The sequence below is a fragment of the Anser anser genome, assembly GCF_964211835.1.
Source record: "Anser anser genome assembly, chromosome: 7".
Lineage (NCBI taxonomy): Eukaryota > Metazoa > Chordata > Aves > Anseriformes > Anatidae > Anser > Anser anser.
In genome coordinates, this window is record NC_139727.1 from 11,257,002 (window position 1) to 11,280,148 (window position 23,147).

General features: G+C 40.8%; 1 protein-coding gene across 2 annotated transcripts in view; it reads left to right on the plus strand.

Moving 5' to 3' along the window:
* The first annotated feature begins 5,553 nt into the window (after window positions 1-5,553).
* GRID1 (glutamate ionotropic receptor delta type subunit 1) overlaps window positions 5,554-23,147 on the plus strand; it is a 601,199-nt gene continuing 583,605 nt past the window's right edge. The window contains exons 1-2 of one of the 2 annotated variants that reach the window (XM_083844348.1): window positions 5,554-5,671; window positions 8,678-8,776. The gene's annotated coding sequence lies outside the window, so the exon portion shown is untranslated. Of the gene's footprint in view, window positions 5,672-8,677; window positions 8,777-16,857; window positions 17,141-23,147 lie in introns of those variants that run through there. The other variant, XM_083844347.1, reaches the window with a different exon arrangement.

The following is a 23,147-nucleotide window of genomic DNA, read 5'->3' on the forward strand; positions in this document are numbered from 1 at the left end:
ATTAAATGTCTGAATGTTCTCTTAAGCTAAGTTCAGTCTACACCTTTTCCTGTGAGAAACACTTATCAAATGCTCAATATATGTGTAGTTCTCAGCAAGACTGAAAAACCTCCTGAATCAGTGTAGTGTGAGCATGAGGTCAGACCCACGGGAGGCTGGCTGGGAGAGGTCCATGTGGCCAAGCCTATGCACTCAAAGAAATCCACTGAGCAGCAGGGGCATGATGCCAAATACATCAGAAGAAATCAGCATGTTTACGCAGATTTTGCTGAGGTCAGTAGAAGTGGCCAGGTTGGACTCTGGCCTAGGAGCTCAAGCTGTTCACAAAGGAAAAGATGGAGTGGGAGAAGGTTCTCGATCAGGCTGCTTCTGTTGAACACCATCTTCTGCTGGTACTGGAACCCCCCTGTGCTTTCTAGGCCTGAATGCAACCCCCTCTGTGTTAAGCGGAGCCATTTCTAGCATCCTTCCAGGGAGAGGAGCACTCAGCACCACTGGAATATACTTTATTATTTTGCTAGACCTGGGATAATAATAAATTGCATGTTGGAAATGTTGCAGCCAGGAGAGCCAAAGAAGCTCTAAGCCCAGATTTTACTTAACTACTTTCATACATGAGATTCCACTTAAACATTGTATGTGGCTTGACTTTCCAAACAGGACTTGTACTTTTAGAGAGATGGAGATGATCTTCCTTTCGTACAGGATTTTAGGAATATATGTATGATTAGGATATCAGGAAGAGCAGGACTGTTCTGCACAGCCTTAGTCACTGGCTTGGTTGATGATGTTTCCTCAACACCACCCACTTATTTCAGGAGTAGGTTAAATTTTCCATGTCCTGAAGATGAAGTGAGAATTCTAGACACTCAGATTTATGAAAGGAAATAATGTTAGCATGCTACTGCTAAAGCTTGTTGGCCATCCTTAACAGAGACAGATAGTGGGGACAGAAGACTTTTAACTAACAAGCTTTCCATGGAGATGAAATTAGAGCTAGAGAATTGAGGTAGAAGACTGGCTATGTAAACTCTATCAGAAGGTGGATCAACATCTGGGCCTGGCATATGGTTGCACAGCACTTCTGTTCTGAAGTGTCAAGTATTTCTTGAAAGAACAAGATGGCACTGAGAGCTATCGGTCTCCAAATGGGCTAGCAATCAGCTGGCGAGTGCCCTTCACTTCCTGAATGAGTTTTCAGTAGTAGCTCATGCTGTCTAGAATGGGGTTGCTATCTCGCAGCATGTTGCGAAACATATCACCTACAAACACTTGCATTGAAGACTGCATGCACTACTGCATCACTAACAACTTGGCTGCAATGTTGAGAATTTAACAAGACACAGCAAAGGTCAATATTCTGCCTTAATTTGGTGGTACGTGTACATCTGCAAACATGATGGAACGTTCCAGAACCAGACTGGGAATAGGTTGCCAAGTGCTTTCTTGGGAAACAGCTTTGCTGTCTTCCATTGACTGCCATTGGAAATCATGATACACAGCTGAGATCTCTTTACATCACCCTCTATACCTCTTCCACCATCTCTTTTTGACATCACCACCTAAAGATTTTACAAGAAAAAAGTCCTTGATTGCAGAAGTGTCTAAGACTTGCCTTTCGGTGTGAGGAATAGACTTTTATTCTCTTCTCTTCTTGTTTCAGGGAAAGAAAAAAATTCTCTTGATCCAATCCTCAAGATTCTTCTAAAATGGCTTCTGTTTCAGGACATGGATGCTGACTTCTATCAGTCTAAAGTCCCAATTGCTTCTTGGTTTATGGCCCGGATTTCCAGTGCCAGTTTCACAGAAATACTGAGCATACTGAAATTGATCACTCCTGAATTTGCACAGCGCAGTAAGGACCAGCAGTGACCAGTTTGCAGAGTACCAGGGAGAAGTAGTAGAAAATGGGAGGCTGTTTACTCAGGAATGAACTCACAAGCTGATAAATGCAAAGCAATACACATAAGGAAAAATAGCTCCATATTTACTGGAAGTTAGATGGTAAATTAGCTGTTGCCAGCAGGACAAAAAGTCTCAGACTATTCAATTTCAGCATAAGGCAAAAAGACAAGTAAAACATTAGGCATTATTAGGAAACAAATTGAAGAAGAAAAAGGAACCATCTTCATCTCACAGAATGTATCTATGATGTTGCCTTGCTTTGAATACAGCATAAATTTTGGAAGAGAGCAAGAGAGGCAGAAACAAAAAGCAGCCTCTTTATTTTCTGTTCTTCTGCTTTATACCCTGAACAGTTAGCCTTTTGCAGCAGGCAGAAGAGGTTCAGTCCAGAATTCTTCAGCTCAAAGCAGAAACAATGAGTGGAGGTATCTGTCAGGGAACAACAAATGCAAATACGCTGGGGAGAAAGTCATTTCTGAGTTACATTTTCCAAAGAGCTCTCCTTTGCTCTTCCTCCCAAGAGCAAGTCCAGTGCAATCACTAAGCAGTAGAATATAAAATAAGCAAAAGGAAGTATATTTTAGCACAGCACAGAATTAAACTGTGGAACTTGGTACCTACCCCACAATACTGGGAACTGTTCGCTCTGAACTTGTTGCTACTTAGCATTAGCTCTTGTATGTAAGGCAGCTAAAAGTCACTGAATTGCGGGGGGGAGTAGCGGCAGGTCTCCCTGGTATCTACAGCAATTGGACTCTCCTTTCAAATCTGCATTAGACCCCCCCTCCTTACTGTGCCTCTGGTCTGTGGTAGCGCATATGCTCTCCAGTGTGCGCATGCAGCAGGAGCGGCTTTATTTGGAGCCTAATTCCTTGGTTACCCAGCAGTGCCCCAGATGCTGCTATGTTTCAGGATTAGCTGGGCTTAAAGGGTCATGTCCCTGGATGACAATCCTAGAGTGACAAACCGGCCCGACCCTGGAACCGGCTTCCCCAGGGGGCAGGGAGGGGGTTTCCACCCCCTACTGCCAGGGAAGGATTTCCTCGCACATGCTTGGAAGGTGGCAGAGGTCTGTTTCCATTTCTGTTTCCCATGCCCTTGGTATTTGTTTTCCAGGGCTCACCGTTACAGAGCTCACATTTATCCCCTTCTTGCATCTCTTCTACCACTGATTTCCCTTCACCTCCCCGCTATCTTCCAGCCCACATATGCCTATCAAGCCTCTTATAAATAATCTATATTCTTTTCAAAAACTGAGTCCCTTCTGAATAATCTGTTGCACTCAAATTTCATTTCCAAAAATACTAAAATACCATGGTGAGACAGCTATGCCAGCAGATCTCACTCGCATTTCAACCCTAGATTGGTTTCCAGCTTCTGAGGGCTGGAGATGGATTCAGTTCATTTGTCAGACATATCCCTTGAGCTGTACAGGTCACATGAAACCAGGCTGGCGAGAAACCTCCTTACCCAGCCTTTCTGCTGGTCATTGCCTGGTACATCACACATGCCTTTCAGGGGAGCTCAGCTCTTTCTTTAACGCTGTTCTTGCTGTGGCTTCCTGAGCATGACAGGGAAGAGGCTGTGAGATGGGTGCCCAGCCACAGCGATCCCTGCAGGGGCAGCCGAAGCTGCGGGCACGCTGCTCTGTGCCTTACAAAATGCTGGTCTGAGGGCAGCCTGCGTGCTGAGAGTTGCAGCTGTTAGGCACCCGTGAAGTGGCAATGCTGAGGCCAACATCTGTCACACACTACTCGTTCCGGGTCCATCTGAGGAAGTTTGAGGGTTTTCGCATAGCTAGGAAAGCCAGCCTTTAAACAGGACTCCTCAGACTTAATTGCATATGGAAGTGACACTAATTCAGAGAGCATCTAGCAGGAATGTATACTGCACTGGCGTCAGTCCTGCTCTGTGTTAATTATTAAGGAGTGGTATTTTTAGTTCACACTTGCAATAGATTCCACATGTCTGCGACTCTTCGCAATGTCGAGTATTTAATTGATGATAACCTTTATTTTTAAGGTCCTATTGCAAACAATAGAGATGTTCTGTTTGAGGAACGTTTGATTTCTCTGCTGCTCCTTCCCTGCTGGGAAGGCTAGACAATTGTATGAGTTCTAGCTATGCTTTCTAGCATTATAGAGAGCCAAGTCTGACCAGGATATAAACATAAATCCATAGAAGGGGAGAGGGAGAAAAGGCTTATTTACAAGAATACGGAGCTTCTTCCAAAGAACTGTATAAATATCTTAATTACAACAAATAATCTGCTATTTGTCCAATAAGGGATGCATACTTTTTAAAATAAGTAAATTAACTTTTAATTGCAACACCTGCAAAAAACCTTTCATACAAAAAAGATAATCCTTAAATAGTTGGCAGCTCTTAGTATCACTTGCCTAAATCCGTAGACTAATTTGCATGTAAGACCATATAACCATGACAACTTCTATATCTTGCTAAATTCTCTTCTTACTACTATTTTTTTTTCAGTACTTTCTTCAAGAAAAGTAATCTGTAGCTTGGAATCCCCTCCAAACGCAAGGACCTTCATCCTGAATCTCTGAGTGCACTTTGAATACTACTACGATAACGTAATGTAATAAGAGGCTTAAAGCGTGTTACTCTCAAAACTTTGTTTATGAGCAAAGAGGAAACGTATATAAAGCCAAGAAATTATTGTTAGTATAATTGAAATCTTGACAGTATAATTTAAGAATCATTATTAGTCCTGATCTAATTATTACAGAAAGGAAAACCAAACAAAAAACCTTACCAATGTCTCAATACAGTAAAAAACAAACAAACAAACAACTTCTACATAGAAATGTCTCAATGATAATACAGTTAAAAATATTATACTCACAGTTCCTGGCACCTTCCCTTTTTCTTGGTGCTGTGCTCACCCTTTCACTGCTTCTATGGGTCCTCAGGTTGGGGGCTTCAGTCTGGTGCTAGGTGGGTTCAGGCCGCTCTTCAGCATCTGGGGTCTTTTGCTGGGATTAATAGGGTGGTGGCGGCTGCTTCTTTATCGCTCTGCAATTCACTTGGGTCCTTTTTATGTTTACCAGCATGCTTTTGCACCTCACTCTTTCATCATTGGTTTGCAAAGCCATGTGGTAACCAACTTTACTGTATATATTTTACATATTTACATACATATTTGGATTTTTTTTTCTTTCTTTTTTGTTATGCATAAAAAGTGGCTTTGGCTAGCTTCAGGTCAAATGGGAAAAAAACGGTGATTTCTTTATAGGGGTCTATGGTGGGCAACCTCTGCCTCACCTTTGTGCCTGTATTCCTCCACACCGCATCCTGTCTCCGCTTGTCAAGGCCTCTGCCATGGTCCCTGGCCTGTACTGGCTGCACGGTACATCGTTACCTAGGGTGCAAGTATCTTGTTCTGCACAAAACAGTAGCCTGTTACTCCTAGCTGTACAGAACTATGGTGGTACTGCACAGGAGTAAGAAAATGCAGAAAAATTATCTATGGCCACATGGCCAGAGGAAAAAATGCTGTTGCAGCTAAACCAGTTGGAAAGCAAACTGCTGGCAGGTCAGCACACGCTCAGCCCAAACAAGGCCTCAGGTGTGAGGCAATTGCAAACCCGATGCAAGGCCTGTGCCCTATTACTGACGGTGGTGGTGTGAGCCTGAGCTGCAGGTCGCAGGCATGTAACCCTCACAGCAGCAGAATGCAGCAAGTGTTGCGGCACCTCCTGCTGCTGCGGGGCCGTGCTCCAGCTGCAGTCCCAGCAGCACCAGGGTAAGGCTCAACAGGTGCACAGCACTGACGTGGGATCTTTGCTGCCCAGGCAGGGGGAGGACCCGGCCTGCCGCTAAGGTTTTGCTCCACGTTGGCTGGGCAGGCGGTCGAATGGAAAAATAGCTTAGTGGTGAGATCAGCCTGTTCAACCCAGGGAAGTGAGAAGAGCAGCTCATTATAAAAATAGCAGGTGAAATGAGGCAATTCCTCTGCCTGTCAAAGAATGGGGTAAAGCTTCTCAGGCTCTGCTCTGCATGCTTTGTTAGGTTGGGTTACCTCTGTCCTACAAGAGTAAAAATTGTTGGCAGAGGAAATGCTGCGTTCACAAGTATCGAGTGCCAAGCTTTTAAAACTTAATACTACGTGGCGAGCATGCTTTGTTTTTATAAAAAGGCTGCCGAACCAGCCCCAGTTTCAGCCTGAGATTTTAGATGCTGTCTTCCGTATTTTCAGGGCTAGGGGCTGGTTTTTGCTGGAAGCACAACGAGGCTCGGAGTCTTTCAGTGCTGCTGCTAATAAACGCGTTCCCTGAGCCGGGATGGGCAGCAGCCAGGGATTGCCGAGCCTCCTGCTCGGAGGCGGAGGGGCCGGCGGTGCTTTGGGCTCGGCCGGGGGGCTCCCGGGTGCCTCAGGGCAAGACGTCCTCGGCGGCTCCGTGCCCGGGGCAGCCTCCCCTCAGCGGGCGGCGCGCTGCGGCCGTTGGTCCGCGCGCGGCAGCTGAGGCGGGAAAGAGGTGGGCGCTGAGCCCTGCCGGGAATCCCCCCGCACAGCACCGCAGGGGGGGCTGAGAGGCAGCGCGGCGGCCGCGTTCGTGCCGCCTGGGTTCGTTTTGTCTCCGCTGCCCCCCGCCCCCCCGCTGCCACGGCGGGACTCGGGGGGACGTTGTCCCGTGCTGTGAGGTGCCCCCAGAGCCCCCACGCGGCGCCCGGCGGCCGGCCCTGGCCGCTGACGGTCAGCCCTGACGGGGCTGAGGCGGCTGAGCGCGTCTCTCCTTCAGGCGCTGCCTAGCGCCTGCCAACGCCCGCTGCGACGCCGGGGCCGAGCCTCTGGGTTTGGGCACAGGGGACGGGTCCCCGAAGGCACGCGGGGAGGAAGGGGCTCCCCGGCCCCGCTTCTTCGGCTGCCTGCCGGCTCCCGGGGCGTCCCCTGAGGTGGTCCCCTGAAGGCTTCGCCAGCCCAGCCGCTCCGCGGCGTTTGTTTGCCACCAGGGGGCGGCACGCCGAAATTGTCGCTCTGTGTCCACAGAGCGCAGCCTTAACTTTTTTTTTTTTTTTTTTTTTGGAACGTCAGCTCTAATAAAATTCCTCAGATAAAACGCTTTGTCAAAGTCTTGCAAGCTGTAGAGGCGCTTCCTGCTCGCTAGGTCAGTGTTTGGGGCATACTAACTGCAGCTACTGAATTTCACGTGGAAAAGTTTCTCCTCTCATGGCAGAGTGACTTGTTAAAATGGAAACTGTGGAAAATAGACCGTGTCATCAGCGTTTGGTGCCACACATTTACTTCTCCCCGCCCTGTACTGCACAGTTCTTTCACCCCCGCTGCTGTCCTGTACACTCATGACCTGCTTTCATTCTATGCAATGGGTATTTCCACAAGCAAAACATTTCAAGAGCATATTTTAATTTGAAAAATAAATTTGAAAAAGAAAAACAAACAAACAAACAAAAAAAAGAACTGGACTTCTGTACAATGCCATATGCTCAATGTGCATTCAGGAGTCCAAATGGTGGCTGAGGATTACACGTGTTGAGGGGTAGCCTGTGGAAGGATCAGCGTGACATTGGAAAAGGTAGATGTGGAAAGTTAGGCATGAACAGCAAAGATTTGCTGTATGTTGGAAACCGATGTAATCTAGTTGGTGCTGATGACAAACAGATCCGATTTTGAGTGACCAACATAAAGACTGATATTTCTGTGAAGATTAGAAAAGAAGCTCTGCAGTTTGGGGTGATGGTGTTTGTTTTTTGCAAGAACAGACATCTTAACTTGTCCCAGGCAAGTAGCAGAGAGCACCGTGTGACTGCTTACCTTCCTTTGCAGCCAGAAGAGAGTAAAGGATGCATGCACTTTGACTGCCTTCAGCTGTGGCATGTTGTCACGAAGTGTTGCCATCTCACTTCAGGAATAAAAATATTTATTTTTTGTGGTCTTGGTCTGTGTTTTTTGTATTTATTGTCTATGTTTGTACCCTTTGCAGTAAGTAGGAAAGCTTCTTTAGGCAGAAGGCTTCCTTTCTGTAAGCAAAATAGAGCAGGTCTTTATTATGATGTTTTGTTTAAGCCTAAAAGTAATTCACCATTTTCTTCAACAAAATTGTTGAATCACAGACTGAACAAAAGGGACAACTAAATTGTGTTATCTTTTACTTGCCTTTTTTTTTTTTTTTTCCCAAGGCACCACTGTATTGCTGATTTAAGACTCTAGTGGAATATAGATTAATAGAAAAGGATCGCTCTTGCTGTAGTACTCCTTCCTCAGTTCTGGAAGCTTAGAAGGTTTTGATTTCTTAAGGAGTTTCACTGCCAAAAGCACTTTCTAATTTCTATGGGTAGATAAATACTAAGATGGCATACATAGCTTGTTTTGTGTTTTGTTCCTGACCCTGTCCATTACAGAGAATGAAAAGGACTGAAAGTGGTTCCTTGTTAAAATCTAGGCATGCAGTTTCTATTTTAAAACTCAAGTGGATGGGATTTTTTTATACTACACTACTGCTGACTTGTCTCTAGTTATACATAGTTCTTCGCCCTCTGTCCAAGCTGTTTTTAACTCCCCTGTTCTGTTTTAAAGAAAAGTGAATTGAAAAAGAAACATGCTTCTAATTCAGTATTTTTTAACCTCGATGGAGATGAAAATTGAAGTTGCTCGAGGGAAGAATAGTGGATGAACCAGAACTATTTAATAGTATCATAGTCATAATTCATGCTGGTCACATCTTATTATAGAAGTACAAATTGTACTGTTCTTGAAAATTCAATGTTGTTTTTTTTCCCCCATCTAAAACAGGGATTCGATGTCTTCGTTTTCTATAAAGAACTCGGTGTCTTCATTGATTTCACAGTACAAAATCTTCAAGCAAAACCTGACTTCTCTAAGGAGTGTGAGGTAAATGTTAGCTTGATAGCAGTTATTAAAAGCTGAGGTTTTTTTTTTTTATTTATTTTTTTCCTGCTGAGTCACTTTTTATCCCATATGTTTCTAGGTAATAAGTAGCTCGTTACTAACATTTTATATGTACTTAGAAGTATAGGGAGGTTTGTGTGTATGCTACATTTGAGAAATTCACTTGCAGCTAAGCCAAGTTCCTAATGATTATATTTAATCATTATGATCATGGGCCCATCCAAGTTAATGTGAACTGTAGTTAGACACTGCCTAGTGACAGAACTTCAGCATCCTCTTGAATTCAATAGGATTTTCTCTGCTAGTGAAAACAAAGAAAAAAAAAAGGGAGGAAGTCATCCTCTTGCAGATCCATGTGTGCTAGTACTGCTTGCAGCTGCTCGTAGTTGCTCCCCAGGTATAATTTCTTGCCATCAGGTCTTGTTACCTGTTGACAGCCAACTGAGCAGTACCTGCACAACCCTAGTTCTGCTTCAGTCAGATGTCAGATTCTCTGTGGCTTCAACAAGTTGAACTGCTGATTTTGCCAGCTCTGCCTACCATAGCTAAGGTACTGGAGGTACGATCATCTCCTTGTTTTTAACTGATGTAATTATGCTGTCAAAATGTTAATGTGTAAACCAAGCTGCAGTGTGTTTGCAACACTAGTGTGAACTTGGCTGTTCTAACACTTCCTTCTAGTTACAATTTGCATATTGCAATTATTTCAGCTGAAGAGGATTAATAAGGTGAGAGTTGCCTCTGTTCTTGGAACTAAAGGCCATGGCTCCACCTACCACCAGCTCCAGAGCTGTCTCAGAGGCTCTCCTTGTGGCAGAAGAACATGGAGAGCCTTGTTAGGGCAGAGGCCCTACAGACTCTCAGCCTGGGTGGAGGTGTGTATGGCTGCGAGGAGTGTGGTGGCAGGGGAGACTGTGGCTGGTGAAAGAATCGGTACTATATGGACCCTTTTGATGGAAGCAGTACAGTTAATTTGCTGCTTTCTTACCTAGCTACAAAGATCCCCCCCAAAACTAACAAGGCCTCTACAGCAGATTATATTAATGATGACATTCCAAAATCTGTATTTTAGCATTTCAGAAAATTTGATGCAGTACAACACATGAGACAAATACTTCATCATGCTTGTAGCAGTCATCAAAGTGGTTCTGTAGGAGTGGGAGGGGAGGGAAGAGGTAAATTCTTGCCCCGACAGGCTTTACAATTTCTTTTGTGACGTGTAGCACACAGCAGAAAGAGGAGCCAGATGTTTTTATGTGACAGCCACAGATTCTGAAATGAGAAACAGCATGTAGGAAAATTCAGCCAGTAAAAGACGGGAATATCTAGCCACTGTAGAAAGCTTTTAAGTCTTTCAGTGCTATGTCTTCATAACTGAAGTGTTACTATGCACGTATGTTGTTTAGGAGGGATGTAGCTCAAATAATTTTTCACTTTGATGACCTGGACCGATGTTCTGCAACATCAGTATGCCGGAGTAGGGAGCATTGGTTTTGATTCCTTTCTGCTTAGTTCAAAAATCTGCAAGAGCTTTATGTTGTTAAGTGACTCATGATTGCTGGTGTCTGTTAGTGTTCAGTTCTACAGCAGACTTACTTCTCATTTCCTAAGCGCCTCTAAATTTTCAGTGCTTTTTTTTTTTTTCTAAATCCTTGGTTTAGATCTTTATCACAGCTTAGCTGAGGAACATTAGTGATTTTTACTTGCATTAGTATGTGACCATCAACTTCACCTCTAAATACAGTTATTCTGTTGAAAATAAAAGCTTCAGTCTTTCCAAACATATGCCAACCCAAAAATGCCATATCCAGCTTTTGCAATTAAAATGAATGACAATTTCCTTTTTCACAGCAAAGTCACTGAGAAATATCTGAAAATGCACATTTCCTTTAGGATAAATACAGCGTGGCCTACAGGTCAGGGGACACAGCCCTGTGGGTCAGGGGCAGGGGAGTGTGCTGTGCTTGCGGGGCTGGACAGCTCCTCACTGCTGCGCTGTGCTTTTCACCTTCCCCATGCAGCGCTGCTCCTGGGGAAGTCAGGCACATGTTCACTAGGGAGATCTATTGGAGCAAGAACGAGGATGGTGCAGAGGCATTTGTCTATGTCTCTCCCTCTCTTACTTTTCACCTCATGCCCCTGAATGGCCAGCTCCAGAGCATAAAAACAAGTGGTTGTTGTAACAGACGAAACAAGCCACAGAAACAAGGCCTAATGAACAAGCTCATTGGTAACCTGTTTGTTTGGAGCAGACATTGCAAGACTAATTGGCAAAGGAGTGTGAAGCAGAACCAGCTGGCGGGGAGCCCTGTGATGTCCTGCCCCATGGCCCTTGCTTGCTTGCTTGGGAGAAAACGTGGTAACCTGCATTCAGAGCCTTGAAATTAATCCCATTTGACATTATTCCACAAAAAAAAAAAAACAACAAGAGGCACGCCACTTTCCACTTTGATTAATCCAATGTGAATCAGCTGTAAAGACAACCCCTCCCGTTATGCCTTGCCTTTCCACATGCTCTTGAATAGAAATTAGCACAAGGCTGTCAGGACCTTCAACTGGTTCTGAAATCTAGGTAGATAGGAAGGGGCTGTGACAGCTCAATTTGCTTTGCTTATTCAATTAATAGACCATCCAAGGAATGAAAAAGTTGCAAGAGATCAAAAGGAGCTGTTATTGTCCTCGCTGTCCTCTGATGGGTTTCAGATTTTCACAAGAACAAAGTGTCTGTTCCTGTGCAGAGGGGAAGACTCTTTTCTGTAATTGAAACACATTTTGTCCAGGTCTGTCCTCCTCTTCCTCAGACCCTTCCTGAAGCAGGTGTGTTGTATTCATGGACATCTCTTCTTGGGTACAGATATGTTATATATATCCATGCTACCTTTAAGGACGGACACCAGCCTCACGTTGATTTCCTCTCCACATTGAAACATGAAAGTAAAGGTTGAAATGAAAAACTTTGTGCCAGTCAATGGGCTGAGAAGGGGCAGAGCTTTTCTTACAGAGCTCCCTGGCACTAATGGTTTTAGCTTGAGAAAATGAGGTGTGTGCTGTTATACAGTCTGTCTCGAGTTCTCTCTAATACCGTATGAACCCATTAAGCATTGAGCTGAATCGTCTCAAAGACCATGTTTCTGTAAATTCTGTGGAAATGGATGGCTGAATAAAGGGGAGATTCCACTTTTCTGGTTGTTTTTAAGAGGGCAATAACATATTCTGAGCTACTTAATTTGAGAACTCAATGTACCTTTGAATCAGCCCTTCTAATAACTTTTATGTTTTCATTGTCGATTTCTCCAACTCTCAGAATCTTTGGAAATTTTAGTTAGTTTTTTTTTCTTTTTTTCTTTTTTCTTTTTTTCCTATAATCTGTTTTGCATGTCTATTGTATAATACAAATCTTTAGTGTTTTCAGTTAAAAAAATGAGAATAGCATGAGTGAAAAATAAAGTAAACCACCATTGAAACACACTCCTAAATTAGAGAAAGCCTTGCAACACAAGAAAATACTGAAGAGTGAAAAGAAAATGATCAGATTAGGAGGGGAAGTTTTGCTTTAGTGTTATTGCACTGAGTATTAGCAGTGAGACTCACACAGCACAACTGTTGGTGGAAAATAGCATTTTTAAGGTAAGGTTGTAGAAAGCTTAAAGACAAACTTCACATCTGCAGCGAAGTGAGAAGAAATGATGTTGTGTTAAGGAAAAGGATATCAGGCCAGCTATATCTGACATTAAAATAAATAATAACTGTAGTGACCGAAACTTGATTAATTTCTGAGAAGGAGAAAGAAAGAAGAGATGGATTATTTTATGCTGTAGCACTTTAATCCAGTTCTTCCAGCAGTAGAAAAATGGTGATTCTTTATGTCTTCAGCAGAAGTGATAAGAAGCATGTCTGCTAGATTTCAGTCAATTCTCATTAGATCCACTCCCATTACAGTCTCAGAAAGGTAGGGATTGGAAAAAGGCAGTGGTTTTGTTTCCTATTGCTTTCGGCAAGGTCTCAGAATTACAGATTAAAAATAAGGAAATGCATTGTATTAAACATGAAATAACAGCAATTTGCACACTGTAAGGAAGAAAGCTGAAAAGATGTTAATAAGCATTATTTATCTCTGAACAGTGCACTGCTGCCTTTGTATGGCTAAGCTGGAAAACTGCATATATGAGTAATTTATTGATTAAAACAGCTTTAAATAACCACAAAATTCCACCATGATCCTTGCTGCTTCCTGTCATCACTGAATGTGTTGCAATCCCAGTCGTATTCTGCGCTGTGTGAGGGTGAAGCAGGCTCGGGTTGCTAACATCCCCCGTCCCCAAGTCTGTAAACAGAGTTCTTGCTTTCATAGCCTTACCACTTGAACTTACAGAATTTTTGTGAAATCAGCATATTCCTGCTTGTCAGACAGTGCTTTTTAGTGTGAATTTAACTCCACTTCTGAAGAGCCAATAATACTTGAAAGCATTCCAATTTACATTGTAACTCATGCTTAGATGATAATTCAGTCTAGAAATCTATGGAATAGTTTGGTTACATGAAAACAAATATCACGCCCTGAATGGCAGTCCCTTAAAATCAGTGGGAGGCTTTTCTGATTGACTTCTGCAGATCTTGAGTCTGACCATTATTTGCTGTCTCTTTGAGCAAAAGGTTTCAGGCAATTTCTTGCGCGTTCACATCTGTGTAAGGTTCAGTATGCCTCTGCTGGATGGTTGTATTGATGGGGCATGACTCAGCTCTGCCTCAGCATTCTTATACTCAGTGTTATAGGCTGGACCTTTTTCCGAGTATAGGCAGGGCTGGTAGTACTTGTACCCGTTTCTGTTACAAAAATGGCTTACGGCTTATTTGGCTTATAGCACAAATAAAGCATACACAGCTTTATAAAAATAAAAGCACAGCATACAAAGCACAAATAAAATAGAAATTTTTCATTTTAGTGATATATATTTTTTCCAGAAAACAGTCATGGGGGGTATATAATGTTAGTCCCTTATTTTGGAGCAGATATTTAGTATGCAGTAGCAACGATGCTTCATGTCAGGGAAAACTCTTCTACTCTGTACCCACCTTTGAATAAATTTCAAACTATTTAAACACTGGAGTTTATATATGTTCAGCAAAGACTGGTAGAGCTAAAATTTCTACCCATACAGAGGGTATTCATACCCCAGATCATTTTGCCCTTGTATCCTGTGTAATCAAGCCCTAGATCTGTTGTAAATCATGCTGCTTATGAAAAGAGAGGTCAGAAAATCAAAGTGTATTAGAAAAAATAAACAAATGAGAATCTCTAAACAGTTTTATGAAATATGTTATGTCTGTTGTCACAGAACGTTTTATTGCTAGATATTGCTATAGCATTAGGAAACAATTGAAAATCAACATTGAAATCAGATCTAATTCCTACCCAATGTTTTTTGTACATGTTCTTTTATATTTTGGACTTGAATAGTATCTGGCCATTTTCAAAATGAGGATTATTTGGTTGGTGGTTTTCTTAAGATAATGTTTTCCTTTCTCATGTAGGTGACTAATGAAATTTGTGTGTGCTTGTTTTAAATCTCTCTGAGCAACTTTGTAATATTTTTTTGTGTTTTGACAAAAGCTGTTTCTTGGCATAAAGCCAAGAAGGAATAGCACTCATTGAAATAACCATATCTATCATGTTACATCATTAAGAGAACAAGCTGATGAATGTGTCATTCTAACAGCAGACAGTTATACAGAAAAATTGATGTTGACCTTTTATCACTTCTGGTGACCCAACCTTTTTTTAGGAAAATGGGTAGGTGCAATTTCTCTTTCAAGAAAGATTTATTGTCACATAGACCACAGGCAGGGAAAATGTGAACCAGTCTATTGCTATTTATTCCCTGGTCAGCTTTGATCCTTAGGCCAATCTATATAGGCTTTGTTATACCTGTCCCTGCCAGATATTCATTATAGGGTTTATTTTTCCATCACAGTTTTTCTGAAACTGTGATAATGACTTTATTTTAACTGTATTAATATCTTCAGAACATACAAGTTTAGAATGTTCAAGTGTGTAACTCAGGGTGATTTCAGAAGAGCAATTAAGTTTGCAGTTGTGTTTTGGAAGACAGGATCATTATGTACCTTTTTCTTGTACTGTAGTAAGTAAATCTGTGACACAAATACTCATTTACACGTCAAAACTATATTGCGAGTGACATTGGAGTTACATTTAAATCCGAGTAGCCTTTATTGCTGAATTTCAAATCTTACATCTTGGCTTTGATATCAGGCTCTTGAGAATTACTTTGAGTATTCTGTGAAAAGTTAACCAGTAGCCTGAATTCCTGAAACTACCCCAACTTTGTCTTTTTCAGACTTTTAATGGTGGAATTGTCTATAGCTGCTAAACCGTTATTTATATAGAATAAGTGACTCTCCAAGTTCTGTTACATTTTGTTCCTTTTATTGACACACTAATTACTGAAGCTAGCATACAGTGAAAACTGCACTCTGCTCCTGCCCTCATCTGTAATCTGGAAGATAATAAGGTACCCTTAAATGCTTTTCTTTCTTTACCCCTCTTGCAAGATGAGAGTGGATCAATAGAGAATTCTGTGGCAAGCTGAGCTGGTTTTGTAATCATAATGGCTACCAATTGAATCAGGTAAAATTAATTCACTCCAATTGCTTATCTATTGTAGTTATTTTTAAGAATTCTGCTTCACAAAACGTCTCTTCACATGAATACATTTTAAAGGAAGTATCACAAAGCAATTTGTGGCTTGAAATGGATTTCTTTGGCATGCAGGTGACAACTGAATGACATAATGAAACAGTCAATAATTACATGCAACTGGGAAATCTTGGTGGTCCCACCGGGATCAATTACAAAGTTCTGGTCATTTGCAGATGAGTGGCTGAGTAAGTAGTTAATCGAGTGTGTACACTAATAATAGGAGACCTCTGTAACCAAGGGCATATGGTGGGCCTTGTTTCACTCGAATAGCTCTTCCATTAAAATGACTGTATTAACAATTAGGCTTCTCTAAGCTTGTTTTCACTTAAATCAATATCCATTGTGTTTCCTTTGTCTTTTAATAACCTTACAATTGATCTATTTTCTCTTTGATCATGGTTAGCTGACTAGGGGGAGGTCACAGTTCCATTGCGGTCACCTGCCTGTTGGTTTAAGTTGCTGACAATTTCCTTAGACTCATTGTTACTAATTTCAATGGATTTGTTTTAAGTTAGGAGATTAGAAAAAAAAGTTGAATGTCAAATCTATACCAGTAATTAGGAGGAGGGGGGGAAAAAAAGCCTCAAGCTGAGCTCATGTGAGCTGTAAAAGACAAAATACAGACTGTGACCCTAAAGTAAGAAATGATTTTATTTCTAAAAAGCTTACCAACACAAGTTGCTGAAGCCTTTTCAGGCTTTATGTTATTTTTGACACAGCCAGATGAATGTGTTGCCAGGCTGCTCAGAGATTTTGAATTAGCTCTGTACAGCCTACAGTAAATTTAGACTTTAAGAGAAAGTTAATAATCCAATCATCTGGTTAATTACCCCAAAAGGTAGGTAATGACATAGGTATTTAGTGTGTATTGATAGTGTTTTGCTTTATAATTATAGGCTTTCTAGGCTGAAGTACTGGAATATTTTTTACCTGCAACCTTTTGTTATCTTTGCTTTCTTCACCTACTCTGTGTACAAGTTTAACTGGCATAGAACGTAATAATTCTTGAATAAAAACCAACAAACAAAAACTTCTTAAAACATTCTCTTGATTCAAAGATATATTTAAAAACTTGCTTACTTTAGTTTTGCATATTTTTCTGTTGACTAAGATATTATGAGAGGAGGTCAGTGGGAGTTATTTGCAATAGCTGAATAGCTTGCTGGTTTGCAATCTCCTAGGCTCAAGTGACTGTTTTATCAGTGGGTATATTTTCTCTAACATCTTTTTTGTTTTAATCCCGTTGAGTTAAGTTGATAATTTTGGCAGTTTATTCAATGCTTTTCTTTTAAGAGGCTTTAAAACATTCAAAACTGTACAGACTGTGCTAGAGAATGCTGCTTTGTTGGAGAAAAACATAGCTATGTCTCATTGGGGGTATAAACATTAATCCTTATAGACCTAGTCATGAGGCAGGATGTGGCAGTCTAATCGATTGCAGTGAGTCTGGGCCAAACTCAGTTTAATTTTTAGACATGAAATACAAAGAAATGAAAGGCTTCTTCATGTTCCACACTAGGCATCCTGTACAGATAATCCCACTTGAGATCTTTGAGGTTTTAACCCCACCACAACTGGTTGCCATTTAGACTTACTTGCCGAGCACTGTAATGTAGGAAAGCTGAAATGTAAGTATAATGATTTTGCTTTTTCTGATCTTTTGTTTTACCTTTCCTACTGCTTCTGTATTGCTGTTCTGGAATGCTCAGCAGAGGTGAGGAGTTCAGCATGTTCAATAGGGTAAATTTGATCAGAAACACTGCCCCACTGAGTGTAAGGTAATAAACTGAATGTGGCTAATATTCTATTCAAAATAGTCCACAGTTTCCTCCGACTTATGAGTGGAAATTTGAAACTATCCAATGAAACATTTCTCCTAGTCAGTCTTGACTTGTGCTGATCCTTCAGAGTCAGTTTCCTGAATTCTAATGTCCTTAGGTTGTGCTCCGGGGCAGTGGAAGATGCATAAATATTCTGTTGTAAATACTTATGATTACCTTATGGGACACAATGAATTTAATGCATATTCTCTGGGTTCCTTAAAATGTGCTGATCAGCAAATATGCAAGCCTGTAAGTCAGTTCAGTAGAACGATTGTGAAATAAAAACACTGTAGAACACAAAGCAGAGTTATTGTAGGACTGGGGCTTTAGAATGTCAAAAGCATCTAGAGAATTTAGGAGAACAAATCCCACTGAGAGTCAAAGGGATTTGTATGGTTAAATCCTCCAGTTGTTTTAGAAAAAAACTTATTGTAAATGAATAAATATAGGGAAACTGTGCATTCACCCTGTCCTAGTTTTGAACAAGGTTCCTATAGCACAGCAGTGTTTCTGCAGCTAGACAGTTCTGAGTGAACTTGTGATAAAAGAGCTCCTAAAGCAATCCTGTAACAACAAACCAGTGTATCCACTCCAAAAGGAAGAAAACAAGTTCAGAAAATAAATAGACTTCACATGACAGTAGGTAGAGAAACCTGAAAAGTTACAAAGAAGACAGAAGGAAGAAAAAAAAAGACTCCAGAGGTATTTTTTTTTAAAAAACATTTATATATATATATAAATAAATAATAGCTATCCTAACTGATGGTTAAAAGAAGTGTAACTCTTGTGACTTCAGAGGTTCAATTTTCACTCCTGGTGTTTTCAGGAAATAGATTTGGTTGTCTGGAGTATATAAATCTCCATTATCCTGCAGTGGATGTTGTCTGCTTCACTGCTGCCTTTCATTTAAAGACTATACAATACCGTGTTATATCCAGCCCAACCATATCAATCAGTTACTTGGGAAGGTGATTTTTTGCATAGGCTGGTGTTTGCCTGCAGTCAGTCAAGTGCAGTCTAACTCAGGTCTCTTTTAGCTTGATACATATCTACATTAAATCCAAGCATATTGGAGGGAGCCCAAAAGCCCAGCAGAAGCCCAATCAAATGATAGTTTACAGTGTGTACCAGGTATATTTCTCAAAAGTGCTTTTCTTTGAGATTAGGTTTCTGTTACAGAGTTCAGTGCTGAACAAGTGTTATGCTTATCACTTTGAGTTCAAATGCTGATGGCAGAGTAGGTAGGGACATCCGTCCTTTAGGAGTTGTTACTGCAGTGCTGGTAATTCCTCCCTAGTTTAAATGGGTAAGCCACTGGGAGAGTATTGTAAATATACTTGTGTTCTTTTTAAAGCAAAGCAGCCATTTTTATTGTTTGTATTCCAAGAAAGGTCTGAAGAAAGCCTGAAATTTGAATATGTATCTTAGCTTCTTTTTTCCATGCTTTCTGAACCTGTCTGATGTGATTATTTCATATATTCATTTGTCTCAAGTGCAAAGGTTTTACCTTATTTTTTTTAATAATATTTCTAATGGATGAGGATGTAAGAGGAAAAAAAAAGTAAAAAATGAGAGAAATCAGGAAAAACCTCTAATTCTGCCTACTCAGACTGATGAAAGGAAATGTTCAGCCTTTTTATATTGCCCTTGTAGCTGTCATGATAGCTAACCACCTCTTATTTTGTTTTGTTGGAAGCAAGCTCAGTCAGAATTTCTAGATCCTCAGGGAACTGTTTTTGCGTGGGACATGATAGGGCAGCATCGGAGATTTAAAAAAGTGATTATCATGACAGTCAACTACTCACAAAGATTTTGTGCTTCTCATTCACAGATATCCCTCTTCCTTACCGGTGTTTGAATTATTTCTGGCATATTTTGCTAATAAAATGAATTATTTTTTCTAGTGCCCTGATGCATTCACAATTGCTTAGATCACTCAACAGACAAATGAATACCCCCTGCAATTTAAATTACACCCCAGCAGTCCCTGAATACTAAATATTTACAAAGCAGGTTAAAGAAATACTGTGAAACAGAACAGTTCTGCTGAACTGATGAATAGGTTCTTCCACCCTTCCAGTCAATAAGCTAGTGGATATAACACATGGAGTAGACCACTTCTTTTAAATTAAAAAATATTTTTTGTAAATTAAAAATATCCTGTTTCTTACCTCCAAAATCAACAAATCAATAGAATTGATTCTAAAATCAGCAAATCTAGCAGTATTCTGAATGGAAATCTCTGACACTGCACAGCCCTTCTATATTGAAGAGTAAAAATGGTGACAGAGATGGGACAGGTTTACCTTGGCACTTTCCTAGGTATTTACTGCTAAGAAAGCTATCCACCCCCTCTCATCTGAATTTTAAGACAGGATACCTGGCTGTAAAATATGAAATAAAACAGAACAGCTGTCATCAGAGCCCAGGAATAACGGGAAGAAAGAACATTTTGAGAAAAATTGATAAAAGGAGAAGGGGAAGGCTCTATTAACTATTGAAATGGGGAGGTTGGAACAAGGCATTTTATTTTTTATTTTTTTTAAGGCAAGCTGTATTTCTGTCAGCTGGGAACTGGGATGTTCTGAGGCCTAGAGTTTGTAGAAGGCCTGTAGGAACCACAAGCAACAAGAAAAACAAAAAAAGAAATAAAACAAATGTAAATGCATCACATCACCTATGTGAGGGGGAAAACTGCATAAAGATGAATATTTTGAGAGAGAGAGAAGGAGAGTCTAGGATTGCGGAAGGACTTTTCAGTCTCTTTAGCTCAGAGGGCAAAATTCACTCTGAGTGAATGAAGAACCAGACGGAAGGCATGATATTCTGGTTTGAGAGATTGATTATAAGCTTATGGAAAATGAAGAGACAATAGGACAGAATTTTTCAACTGGGAAAAGATAGTTTCTATTTTGAGGTCTATTAGCTTCCCTTGTGACTGGGAGAAATGATATATTAGTATTTCTGTGGTAAGTCAGGAGAGATAGAATTTGCAGTTATGGGGAAAAGTGAAAACTAGTCAGCAAATAAAGCTGTAGGTCTGAACCGTTTGACTGTTGCAGAAGTACCTTTGTATATGCTCTACAATTTTTATTCTTTGAAATTTCACTATTCAAGAAAAGTTTCTTCAGGACCTGCAGAACTTTGGGTGAGTAACGTCTCACTTTCCTACGCTGAGACACTTATGAAGAGCAAAGAGACCAAGGGAACTGACTCGTTTTAACAGTACACCTGCACCAGGAACAAATATGGCTGAGGACCAAAATTCTGCTTATGCATGTTGGCTACCTAGCTTCACAGTAGTCCAAATTTTAAAAACAGGTTTTCACTGAGGAGGTAGATGACTTTGAATTTGTGAGAGGAAAGGGCTATCAACAGTTTGATAGCACTGTATCTTGAAATGACCTGTTTAGAGGCATTAGTAGTACAAACCACCCTGCCTGAGCCTTCCAGTATGCCCTTACATTACTGTAGAAAGCGAGAACCTCCCAGGAGGTGTGAGAGCAGAGTTTTCAGTTCACTCTGCTGCTGGCAGCTTGTTTGACAGCCAGAATGGTGCCAGCTGGTGCTGGCTGGTACGGGAGGAGTCCTGAGTAGCTGTTCAGATCAGGCACCCTACAGCCAAGTTAAGGGACTGCTTTATTTTCTCAGTAGTAGTTCTCAATATATTTCCATTCATGCAGAGGGGATAAAATTCTGTTACTTATACCAAGGAAAAAAGGTGCAAGGAATTGTTTATGTAAAATTCAAAGAGAAGATTATCTGAATTACCCTCTGATAATGGAGGCACACAGAATTAATGATAAAGGTACATGCCTTTGTACGTCAGACCTTTGACTTTCTAATCCTGCCCAATTGCTGCAGTCATAGAGATTATTTTTGTGAGCTATTGCTCAACAAAAACAAAACAGATCAACCATAGTTTGTGGAATTAAATCAGCCCTGTCCTGAGCCATTGAACACAAAATACAAAGCTTCTGGCAAAAATAAAGAGAAATATAACCAGCCTGTTCTTAAATCTGAGCAAGGAAAGTGCATCTGCTGTAGCCATAAAATAAGTGACTTGTTTTAAAAGACAAAAAAAATCAGTATATTACTCTGGAGCTACTTTTTTGCAGTACAGAATTGCTCCAGTGATCACAACAGTCAGGGATGGAGAAAGACTATTAATTGAGTCTGTTCCCCTGCACTCATAGAAATAATCCCCTGATGCAAATACATGGTTTATTAAGGTTGCAATGTACTTGCTAGGGGAATCAGATCTCTAATAACATTATCTGCGGAACTCTGGAGGAGTAATACTTCTTCTCTTTAAGATGTGCACTGTGGATGGTTTACACCAATTCTATAAACTGGTAAAAGGAGTGGTAAAAGGGCAATGGCGTGAACATAAAGCAGTAAGAAAGGCCATTCGAATGAAGTCTTGTAAGCTCAGGTTATCATAAGGCATCGAGTGCTTTTAAAATATGTCAGTTTTTGATGAGGAAATTGAGATATGTTGAGACATACTTAAATTCTTCCAACAGATCTTGAATTTCAGCTCCCATCCTAGTACACTGCAGCCTAGAGCAGAAGGGAGTGCTGAACTCCACCACAAGTCTGAGGGGCAAGTGTGAGAAGAAGTAACAAATTCTGATGCTATTGGAATCTTCTCCAAATAGCTAAATGAAAGGCCAAAAGAATAGTCCTGTAATTCCAGACTGAATAGAGAGAAAAGATATAAAGAGCCAGGTATTACTGTATTTATTGTGGAACATAATTCAATACAGGCTTTTGCTGAGTTTGCTGTCCTCTCTGTGTGATGTGTGGCTCTTGCTCTACAGCTTAGCTGCTAACAGCAGAGTTGGAAACAGCCATATGGTACAGATGTCTGTGGTTGTATCTTGCCCAGCATTTCCTTCTTTCCACCTACTTCAGGCTTTTGTAATTGCTGTGACTGCCTCATGTATACTTGTAGGTGCAATGGTGGGAGCACTAGGATACATAAAGTCATGGTTTTAAGCCACTGTGTTTGTAAATTGCAAGGCACATTGGGACCCTAAACTCTGAAACCTGGAGATAGCACAACTGTATAAAAGTCTTACTTGGGTCACAAGAGAGAGCTTGTGATACATGCCTCATTTTAAACTGAGATGATGTTTTTATCACAAGAGACCCAGTTCTTCACAGTAAATTTAATTCATTCTTCACTTGCCTGCCAGATCCTCAGGTCTGCTTCTCTTTTTTCCATTGTAGGAGCTGATGTCTTTGCAACAGCACATGAAATGCAGTTGAGACTAGTATTTTTGTTTATCACGTCGTGCTTTACAAGCTCCATTTAGAATAGCACAATACAGAGGAGAAGCCCTGAAATCAGGGCTATTGCTTTTCCTAGGATTTTTGTTGAGGTTTCTGAAAGTTGTAACTCACTCAGGATTTCAGTTGGACTCGCTGCCAGGGCCCCCCACAGAAGGAATCGCTAACCCTCAGAAAACAGATCTAGTTGAGGATGTTAAAAGTTGGTCATTAAAAAATCAAGATACTTAATCACTAATGATTTTTTAAAAACATCAGTCTTTTCTTTAAAACCTGCTGCTAATTGCTCACCTGTGCATATACATGTAGTGTTACAAATTTGGGATCTGAAATGATATCAGTTTAAAGCTTTGATGTTCACCTTTTAGAAAGTTAGTTACAGTCATTTTCCCCCTTCCTAAAATACATGTGAGAGGAAACATCGAATTAATCATAGATGCAAAGGCTGCCTGCAGCAAGGTAGCTCATTTAGATTTGTTTTTGCAAGATCTGTGTTTCTTTCAGAATGTGAATCTCT